This window comes from Vipera berus (genome assembly GCF_964194415.1).
Source record: "Vipera berus genome assembly, chromosome: 2".
Lineage (NCBI taxonomy): Eukaryota > Metazoa > Chordata > Lepidosauria > Squamata > Viperidae > Vipera > Vipera berus.
In genome coordinates, this window is record NC_138203.1 from 288,544,451 (window position 1) to 288,556,002 (window position 11,552).

Below are 11,552 nucleotides of genomic sequence, written 5' to 3' on the forward strand. Positions count from 1 at the left end.
AGTGCCGCTGGGCGGGCAGGCAGGTGTCTTGCTCGCATGTGGCTTGGGGGGCACTTTTTTCAGTGCCATTATAACTTCAAACAGTCACTAAGCGAACTGTTGTAAGTCGAGGACTACCTGCACTTCATCACTTTTTTCCTTTTTTTTTTTTTGGTCAAGTTTTTGATACCTTGCTAGGCGACTGGTGGTACTGGGATGTTGCCATATCCTAAAAGTGGTACAGAGGGTGAAAAGGTTGAAAAGCCCTGCTTTAGGCAACATATCTCCTCCCAGAAATATTTGGGATAATTCTGTCCTGGTTGTTTTGCATTTTCATTGATGAAATTGAGAGATTGTTACAAAGCTGAGGACGGAGTACGAGAATCCGGTTCATTTTGTGTGCTGATTCATTATTTTCTTTTTCTTTTCTTTTTTTTTTTAGTGTCATGGGATACCACAGGTCCAGGAAGGCCTCTTGCAGACCATCATGGAAAATCCAGAGGAAGGAAGGGAGCTCCTTCTCAGGGCCACCTCCAGGGAAGATCAGCGTTGTGACGCAGGTGAGGAAAGCCCTTCAAAGCTCCATCTTTCAGTCTTTGTGGATTCTCTTGTGCAACATCTCCTCGTATTTTATTAACAACGTTGCTTAAAGCCTCCATTGCTTTTGTCTCCCTTACAGATAGCGGGATGATGTCAATGGTGTTTGTCGGATCTGCTCCTTTTTCTACCGTCTTTGAAAGAGCAGGTGAACCTCCAAGTCAGGTAGGAGGAGAAAGAGCAGAGATGTTGTAGGGGACCTTTTGCTCCTAGTGTTGAGCCTCTTTCCTTGGCTTGGCTTTTAACGGGGACATTTCATTTCCATGTTCAGGGTGTCGTATCCTTCGAGGAGGTGGCTGTGTATTTCTCTGAGGAGGAATGGTCCCACCTGGATGCTGACCAGAAAGCCCTCCATGGGGAGGTCATGCTGGAGAATTCAAGGAATGTAGCCTCTCTGGGTAAAGGCCTTTTGCTCCATATCCTTACCCTCACAAATCATTATATCTGGATACCATCTAGTTGTGCTCCAGAGGATCAGTGGACCCATAAGAAGCATGTTGGCTCAATAGCTTAATGACTTTGAGGATGGTCTTTGCTTCAGCAGTTCGAGTCCTAGCACTGCGTGGCAGGGTAAGCCCCCGTCACCTGCCTCAGCTTCTGCCCACCTAGCAGTTGGAAAGCACGTTATATGTGAGTAGATAAATAGATACCGCTTCAGTGGGAAGATGAATCAGCGCCTCGGGCTGATGGTTAGAATCCTGCTGGCACTGAACCTTCCTGATTGCGATGCCTGTTGTGAAGTGGCTTCAGTGGATGACACTGCAAAAAAAGTCATTAATGGAGCTAAGTCCAGCCTACGTGAGTCCTTGTTATGCTCACAAGGAGAAACCCCTCTTCCAACAAGCAGGCAGGAACCTCAAGAAAAACCAGTTTATTTTTATTATTCACGGACCTGAGTCAATTCCAAGGCAAACAAACACAGTTCACAGAAACTTGATCCTCAACACAAACGGTTGCCTTCGGCAACCAGCACCTCCCACACCTTCCCTTTTATTATTCAGCCCAGGTGTGGCTTCCTAATGCCTTCTCCTTTGCCTTTGGAGCCGCCCCACTGCATTCCTCTGTCCTACTCTCTTTTCTTGCTGGTGTTTTCGTGCATCCTGAATATTTCCCAGCTGTGCTTCATCACTGTCCAACTCAAGACTCCCAGCACAGCTGTGTCTCAGCCTGAGTGTGAGTAGAGGGGCCAGGCTCCTCGTCAGACTGTAAATCTTGTAGCTCCTTAGAGCCTTCCTCTGACTCTGATGTCACTCCAGGCCCCTCCTCCTCCTCATCTGATTCCCAGACTCAGCTGCCGGATCCACTGGCTCACAAGGAATCACAACACTAGCTTGCTCCATGGCACACCTTGGAAAGACCCATCACAAGACCCATCACGAGACACTCACTCGACACAGCCACACGTGATAGGTGCCCTGGCTCCCAGAACTCTGAATGGCTTAAAATTAAAAAGTAAGATAAAGTACAAAACACATGAAGACAGCAGGAGGAGCTCAAACCAAACCAATAACACCCTCTTTCAATTGGGGCTCAACTACCCACCTGCCCCAAAGTCTGGGGGAATAGCCAGGTTTTCAACACTTTTGTGAAGGTCATCGGGATGGGGGTGGGGAATCAGAATTCAGGAGAGTGGGGAAAATCTCATTCCAGAGGTCAGGCCCACTTCTTGAGGTAGTCCTCAAATTATGACTGGAATGGAGCCTTGATGGTCATAAAGCAGGTGACCATGGGAGAGAGCCAGGTGAAAACCTTTCATGTGGCCATTAAGTGGACCATTGCCATAGTTGTTAAGTGAACCATTGCCAGGGTGGTTAAGTGAATCCACGGTCATTAAGCAAATGCAGCAGTCACTTAGTGAAGCCATTGTTTCCCATGGGGCGTTTTTGCCCAAACCTGGAAATTTGTCTTTCAGCTAAAATATAAATTGCAGTCATGTGACTGCGGGACACAGCAAATGGCCATAAATCTGGGCCAGTTGCTAAGAGGCCAAAATGCATTCAGATGACCTTGAGGGGAGGACCTGGCTATTGGAACTTTGAAATCAGGTCATAAGTACCTTTTGGGGGGGTCCGTCTTAATTTAGAACAGTTGCTAAATGTTCTTAAAGTTAAGGATGACCTGTACTTTATACTCATTCTTGCTGAGATTCATATACAGTCTTACATATTCATTTATTCAGATGAGAACTGGGCAAGCAGACATAGCTGTGTTGATTTATATGTGATACCGTTTTTAAAAAAAGTTTCCTACTACTGTATGTCTATGGAGAGTCTCAGTCATCCAGGTCATGGTTGTCCCCAAGGTGCTTTTTTTCGGGAGGCAACTGGACTTTCTTGTTTTTCTTTGAAGACGTTTCTCTTCTCATCCAAGAAGCTTCTTCAGCTCTGACTGGACGGTGGGGAAATGGAAGGATTTATATTCCTTGCAGACCGCTGGTCGTTTGCATCCTTTTAGAGAATTGTTGAGGCCACTTGGAGGCTTACCTGAGTGGCGCAAATGAGTGTGAAGCCTTCTGAAAATATCCTGTAGCCAAGAAGGCTCCACACATATTTGCACTACTCGGGTGACCCTGAGGACACAGGTAAACCTCCAAGTGGCCTCAATGGCTCTCTTAAAGAATGCAAATGACCAGCTGTCTGCAAGGAGTGTAAATCCTTCCATTCCCCCGCCATCCAGTCAGAGCTGAAGAAACTTCTTGGATGAGAAGCGAAACGTCTTCAAAGAAAAAGCGAAGTCCAGTTGTCACCTGGAAACGCACCCAAAAAATAGAAATTATTCACCTCCCTGCTGTGGAATTTTATACATGAGAACTTGTGCATATTTGCTTTCCCTTAGTGGTTAATTTATGTTGGTCGGCAAAATAGCTTTTAAAAATGCTAAGCAGTAGTTTGCAGTTTAATCTTTATAACCTTTCCTCAGCCTTGCTATATTTTCATTCTTTCTTCTCTGCAGAAAGAGCTCCACAACTCCGTGCACATCATCCTGAAGAAGAAGATAAAAAGAAGTTGGCCGATAAAATGGAATCAAAACATTTGGAGACAAAACAACTCCCAAAGGAGATAAATAAAAAACCCATTTTCCAGTGTGCTCCCGTTCAAGACTTTCTCGCCGAGCAAAAGCATCGAGAAATGAAGAAGAGAAAATGGGCAGGGAAAAGTTTGAAAACCTGTAAAGACAGACTTGACTTCAGCAAACCTTACAGGAGCCATTCGATGGGAGAGAAATATCCCTGCAAGGAGGTGAAAAAATATTCAAATTGGACTTTCTCCACACACGGAAACATCACTATGGAAGGAAAGCTCTATAGGTGCGGGGAATGTGGAGAAAGCTTCGGCGGCAGCAGTTCCCTGCTTTCCCACAAAATAACCCACACAGGAGGGAAACCCTATAAATGCATGGAGTGTGGAAAGAGCTTCAGAAAACGCAGTTACCTTACTTGTCACCAAAGGATCCACACAGGGGAGAAACCCTTCAAATGCACGGAGTGCGGGAAGAGCTTCAGCAAGAACAGTTCGCTGACTTACCATAAAAGGATCCACACGGGGGAGAAGCCGTTCAAATGTGCCGAGTGTGGAAAGACCTTCAGCAAGAACAGTTCCCTGACTTCCCACACCAGGAGCCATTCAGGTGAGAAGCCATACCGATGCCTGGAGTGTGGAAAGAGCTTCCGATGGCACAGTCAGCTGACTTCCCACAAAAGGATCCACACAGGAGAAAAACCCTACGAATGCGCAGATTGTGGGAAGAGCTTCAACGCGAGCAGCAGTCTGACTTCCCACAGGAGGCGTCACTCTGGTGAGAAACCGTACGAGTGTCTGGAGTGTGGAAAGAGCTTCCGGGGAAGCAGCGCCTTTACTTCTCACAAAAGGATCCACACGGGGGAGAAGCCGTACAAATGCACGGAGTGTGGGAAAATATTTCGAAAGAGAAGTTCCCTTGCTTCCCACAGTAGTATCCACACAGGGGAGAAACCGTACAAGTGCTTGGAATGTGGAAAGAACTTCCGGGAAAACGGTTCCCTGACTTCTCACAAAAGGATTCATCGAGGGGAGAAACCCTATAAATGCATGGAATGCGGGAAGAGCTTTAGCCAAAGCGGTAACCTGATTTCCCATAAAAGGAGCCACTCAGGAGAGAAACCGTATAAGTGTATGGAATGTGGAGAAAGCTTTATGTGGAACAGTCAGCTTACTTCGCACAGAAGTATTCACACAGGGGAGAAACCCTACAAATGTGCAGATTGCGGGAAGAGCTTCAGCGATATCAGTCACCTGACTTCTCACAAAAGGATCCATACGGGGGAGAAACCATATAAATGTGCGGTGTGTGGGAAGAGTTTCAGCCAAAACAGCTCCCTGACTCTACATGAAAGGATTCAAACGGGGGAAAAACCATACAAATGTGCCGAGTGTGGAAAGAGCTTCCGTGAAAAGAGATCTCTTCATTCCCACAAACTGATCCACACTGGGGAGAAACCATATAAATGTATGGAGTGTGGAAAGCACTTCCGTGAAAAGAGATCTCTTCGTTCTCACAAACTGATCCACACAGGGGAGAAACCGTATAAATCCTTAGACCGTAGGAACGGCTTCAGGAAGAGCAATTCCTTTATTTCCCATCAAAGTATCCACCCAGGTGAGAACTCATAGAATATAGCTTCACTTGGGTTCCATCCTTATGTCTGTTCTTGTTCTGTACCAGCCTGCTACCGGCCTTGCAGAAAGGCAACCCCTGTAGAAACGGTAGAGACTGGAAAACAACTGAGGCTGGAAGGCGTCTGCCAAGTTTAATTCACAAGCAAAACAACAGAACAAGAAACAAAACACCGGAACTGTGATCCTCAAACGGAGCGGTTGCTTTCAGCAACCAGCCCTTCCCCAAACACTCCCTTTATTAGAGTTCAGGGCGTGGCCTCCCTGTGCCTCCTTCCGAGGAGTCCCACAGCCTTTCTCTGCTTGTTCCTGCTTGACTGCCTCCTGCGTCGGGCGTCCTTGAACAGGGCCAGCTGTGGGTCATCATCATCCGCACTGTCGGGCTCGCGCAGCTGAGAAGAGGGCCCTGGCTGGGGGCTCTGCGAAGCCTCCAAGCCATCATCAGCAAGTTCGTCTTCAACACCCTCCTCCTCCCCCTCGTCTGAGTCATCCGAGACATCCGAGCCGGCTGCCGGACCCACAGGCTGGCCCTGAATCACAACAGTTCTTTGCCTGAACTATACAAACTCCTTCCTCTGAGTCCTGAATTCAATTTATACGCTTCCTGACTCCTAACGGTTTTGTGAGATTCTCAAGAAAACAAAATGATAAAACCATGAAAACAGTGCAACGATAAATGAATACATTTGTCCAGACATTTGTAAACTTGCTAGTAGCAAATATGGAAAGATTTAACTTCTTGAAGAAAACCTTAAAACAGAATCCTGCTCATTTATTGAAATTTTGAGTATTTCACTCTGTTCAGGACCAGTCCAGTTGCAGAATAAGAAAAGGTGGTTTTGTAACTCTTACCCCACTAGTGTTTCAAAAGGCCCTAAGATCTGGCTATTTGTCCACGAGCAGGTGTGTTTTTTGTTGCCATCTTTTGCTTTATTGTTGCCTTGTTTTTATTGTTTTATAGTTTTATGTTTTCTTGCAATCCCAGCAGAATCCTTGGGTGGTGTACAAATTGAATGCAATAAAGAGAAACTTCTTTGATTTCACTAAGATGTTCACAATGTCCTTTTGTGGTTTAAAAAAACAAGAGAATCGGCTTTTTAAGCATCTCAAATTCTGGACTATTTCATTTTATGCGTTCAGACTTGCTATCCTATTATGGTTTTACAAGTTTGCTGTAGGATGCCTAAATTTATTTTATCTGGCCTGAGTTTGGAAGCTTAGCATCCAGACAGACATTTAACAGGTTCAGCTTCTCCGATCACTTGAAGCAGCTACCTCGGATGAATGTAACTCTGATTTGTCCCTATAAAACTGAGTTATGTCAAGACTTCTACTAATGCACTAACCATGCAAGGAAAAAAAATTCATAGATCCAGAGCCACTTTCGACAGTTCGATCTTTGCTTCCTTTGTCTAATATTCTTACAATTCAATTATTTTTTCTCTCATTTATTCCTTAATACAGGTATTACTGTGTCACAGGAAGAAAAATCCTATCTCCTCCTGAAACATAGCAAAAATATTTATTTATTTATTTATTTATTCATTCATTCATTCAATTTATGCATTTCATTAATAAGGCTGCCCAACTCCATGGTGAACCTGGGTAGCAAATAACGATTTTTATGTATTGCCCAAAAAAATACAAGTAAAAAAAACAACAAGAAGATCATTAATTAACAGGGGTGTCAAACTGCCAGCCTGCGGGCCAGACACATCACGTAGAAGCCGTGCCCACCCCATGGCCAGTAATGGCAAAACAGTCCCAATATGTTGTGTGATGTCACGTGGCGTCACGGGTTTGACATGTCTGCATTACAGCTGTCACTCAGTTGAACCTAAGGCCGAGGAAAGGGCTAAATTTTAAACAGTGGGCGCCAGATCGATCTCAGAGGATGTTACTCCCAAAGGTTTTAACTCAGTTTAACTTTCGGTTTCAGTTTTAACTCGGAGGACTTGCATAATAAGTTTCTAAATCCTCTTTTCCCTATCAGGAGCTTTGGAGGGGAATGAAAACTACCAGAAGTCTTTTGTGCAGACGTCACAAATGGTAAATCATGAACTGACGAGCAAAACATTGGAAAGCCGGTGGGAACTGTGACCACCCGTCTGTGCTGTAGCCACCCAGGAACCCAAATGGACGCTATTCTGTTAAGAGACAGAGTGAAAAATGGCATAGTTTCTACAGATAATCCTTGACTTACAGCCATTCGTAATTGCTCGAAGTTACAACAGCACTTGCAAACCATTGTAGCATCCTCTTAGTCACGTGATAAAAATCTTGGCAACAATTACATATTTACAATGATTGCCCTGTCCCAGGGTCATATGATCACCAGGTGTAAACCTCCCAGTAGGCTTCCGACAAGCACAATTAAAGGAGGACAAAGGTAAAGGTAAAGGTTCCCCCGCACATGCGTGCTAGTCGTTTCCAACTCCAGGGACGCAGTGGCTCAGTGGGTTAGGACGCTGAGCTTGTCGATCAGAAGGTCGGCAGTTTGGCGGGTCGAATCCTGAGTGCCGCGTAGCAGAGTGAGCGCCTGTTACTCATCCCAACTTCTGCCAACCTAGCAGTTCGAAAGCACGAAAGTAGAAAAATAGGGACCACTACGGTGGGAAGGTAACAGCGTTCCGTGCGCCTTTGGCGTCTAGTCATGCCGGCCACATGAACACGGAGTCGTCCTTGGACAAGCGCTGGCTCTTCAACTTTGAAACGGAGATCTCCGTGGTCATGTGGCCGGCATGACTAGACGCCAAAGGCGCACGGAACGCTGTTACCTTCCCACCGTAGTGGTCCCTATTTTTCTACTTTCGTGCTTTCGAACTGCTAGGTTGGCAGAAGTTGGGATGAGTAACAGGCGCTCACTCTGCTACGTGGCACTCAGGATTCGACCCGCCAAACTGCCGACCTTCTGATCGACAAGCTCAGCGTCCTAACCCACTGAGCCACTGCGTCCCTTAAAGGAGGACACTAGACTCATTTAACAACTGCATGATTCATATAACAACTGCAGTGATTTCACTTAACTGTGGCAAAAGAAGGTTGTAAAATGGGGCAAGATTCACTTAACAACTGCCCGGTTAGCAGTGGGACTTTATGGGCTCAATAAAGGAGAATATTTGTAGCTCAGGGTTGAAATGAGGGGTGCTTGGTGCTCTCTGCGCTTGGTTGCTTTCTTGCAGATATTTCTTGTAGACTTCACCAACGGTAACTCCTAATTTTGGGCTCAATTGTGTCCTTATGTTGAGGACTCACCTGTATAGGAAGATTTTTCCCAAAGGAGAAAGGAAAGGAGAGACTTTGAAAAGAGATTTGTGAGAAGAAGGATGATGGAGTTATAGTGGCTGGCCAACCACCGTGAAATCTAGACAGTTCTGGCTGTCAAAGCTTGTGAATTTGAGGAAGAGCAAGAGGACTAATTTTTTGAAATGGACTGGACAGTTGTGCACTGCTGAAGCTTTGTTGTTTTTCCTGGGATACATGGGGCAAGAAACCTGAACTAGAAGAAGTTGCATTTTGGGAAAAATAAATACTAACGGGGGAGATGTGGAACTGCTAAGAAAGATTCAGCAGAGGTGACCATGATGGAGAAAGTTAAATTGTACCAACCAGAGTCTGAATCTGTATGAGCTGGACAGGAAGATAATGCTAGCCAGCATAATTAACCCTAACTAGATAATAGCAATAGCACTTAGACTTATATACCGCTTCACAATGCTTTACAGCCCTCTCTAAGCAGTTTACAAAGTCAGCATATTGCCACAACAATCTAGATCCTCATCTCATCAACCTGAAGGCTGAGTTCTAGAGACTAGAACACAGAGGTAGCAACATTTATATAGACACACTAGACCAGGAGTGTCAAACTGCCAGCCCGCGGGCCAGATGCATCATAGCAAAACCGCGCGCCCCATTGCCGGCAATGGGGAAAAAAGTCGCGATATGTCGCAATGCATCACGCGATGTTGCGAGCTTGACACCCCTGCACTGGACCATGTGCTAGATATTGATAGATTTGGTAAGAAGCAGGACGTTTTCTACAGGTAGTAAACCAAATAGTATATTTTAGAATGCTTCACCATTTGAAAATAACACGGAATAACAGAATAAGATAGTTGGAAGAGACCTAGGAAGTTTTGTAGCCCATGCAGGAGAAGCTATACCATTCTGGAGAAATGGTTGTCCAATCTTTCTTAAAAATTTCCAGTGATGGAGCACCCACAACCTCTGGAGGCAAGCCATTCCACTGGTTAATCGTTCTCACTGTCAGGAAATGTCTCCTTATTTCTAGGCAGGTTCTCACCTTGATTAGTTTGTTTCTCTGTTTCCCCCTCACCCCCACCCACCCCTTTAATCAGACAGTTAGAGAGGAAGCCAGAACATGGCTACTGATTGTAAATAACCTTGCAAAGGAATGCTGGCAATAGCAGAATCTGCCATGTGAATAAAACAAGAACAAGAATTCACGAGTGGCGTCTGAAACCATACCCTTTGGATCCACAAAGGCAGGCCTGAAAGTAAAAATAAAGTGTTACGTTGGAAAACAACGTTAGAACAATTAACCAGTGGTTAGAACAATTAACCAGTGGAACAACCTGCCTCCAGAGGTGGTGAATGCTCCAACACTGGAGGTTTTTAAGAAGAGACTGGACAGCCATTTGCCTGAAATGGTATAGGGTTTCCTGCCTGAGCAGGGGGTTGGACTAGATGACCTCCAAGGTCCCTTCCAACTTTATATATTATTATTATAAAATGTCTTAGAGATGGTGTGGAGGAAATCCTTTGGTTTTTCACGGGCTGCAGTCCCGGGGTCCTTCTAGACCAAACAGGATCAGAAAAGGCATTGCAGACAGCTGAAGACAAAGCAGCTGGAAACCCACTGCCTCCTTAGGGACATGGTAACAACTGGTCCTCACACTTTATGACCGTTGCAGCATTCCCAGTCATCAACCAATGGGCACTACGACAGTTGTAGTGTCCCGGGGTCACGTGATCAGTGCTTATGGCCTTCTCATCCGGCTTCTGATATGCAAAGTCAACGTGGGAAGCTGGATTTGCTTAATTTGTGACTCAGTTAACCACAGTGATCCAGGTAACCATAAAATCAGATTCAAGTTACTTAGCAACTGCCTTTCTTAGCAATGGAGATTCTGGTCCCAATTGGAGTTGTTAAGTCGAAGACTGCCTGTTTGATGATTTGCCACAGCTATTTCAGGAACCTCACTTAATGCACATTTTGAGGGTACTTTAGTTGGAAGCATGTCACATGTCTAAATATATGGCATTTCTTGAAATGTATACAAAACTCAAGTTTCCTATCCTCTTTCCCGTTTATCCTCTTAAAATTCATTTTTCTAAACAGAGACACACCACACTTGGCTAAGAAAACCAATTCGCAGGAAGCTAGAATTAAAAAGAAGGCATTAGCAACAGCAATCGCACTTAGACTTACCTACCACTTCCTAGTGGTTTGCAGCCCTCTCGGTTACAGAGTCAGCCTATTGCCCCCAACTGTCTGGGGTCCTCATTTTACCAACCTCAGAAGGACAGAAGGCCGAGTCAACCTTGAGCCGGTAAGAATCGAACTGCTGGCAGTAGGCAGAATTAGCCTGCAATGCTGCATTCTAACCTTTGCACCACCAGGGCTCTTAACTAGCATTAAGAAATGTTTATTTAAAAAACAACACTTTATTTTTCACATTTTATAATCCACCTTCAAGAGCTCAAGTATGGGACACAAAGACATAATACCGATCACTTTTATTAAATATTTTAATAATATAAATTATAAGTTTTTAATGGTCAAAATGTGATGATACAATACTGGCATTTTTGATGCAAAATAATTATAGACCAAAAACATAAAGACAAGATGAGCACTTCACAGAAGATAGGGACAGATGCTTTTACATATCCCAACATAAGTCATCCAGTGGTGCACAACCTTAGAATATGTTTGGATAAGGGTTGCAGCCCTCTTGTATACGTATTGTATGTATTATATATAAAGGTAAAGGTTCCCCCGCACATGCGTGCTAGTCGTTTCCAACTCTAGGGGCCCATGCTCATCTCCGTTTCAAAGCTGAAGAGCCAGTGCTTGTCCGAGGACGTCTCCATGGTCATGTGGCCGGCATGACTAGACGCCAAAGGCGCACGGAACGCTGTTACCTTCCCACCGTAGTGGTCCCTATTTTTCTACTTGCATTTTTACGTGCTTTCAAACTGCTAGGTTGGCAGAAGCTGGGACGAGTAACAGGTGCTCACTCTGTTATGCGGCACTCAGGATTTGACCCGCCAAACTGCCGACCTTCTGATCAACAAGCT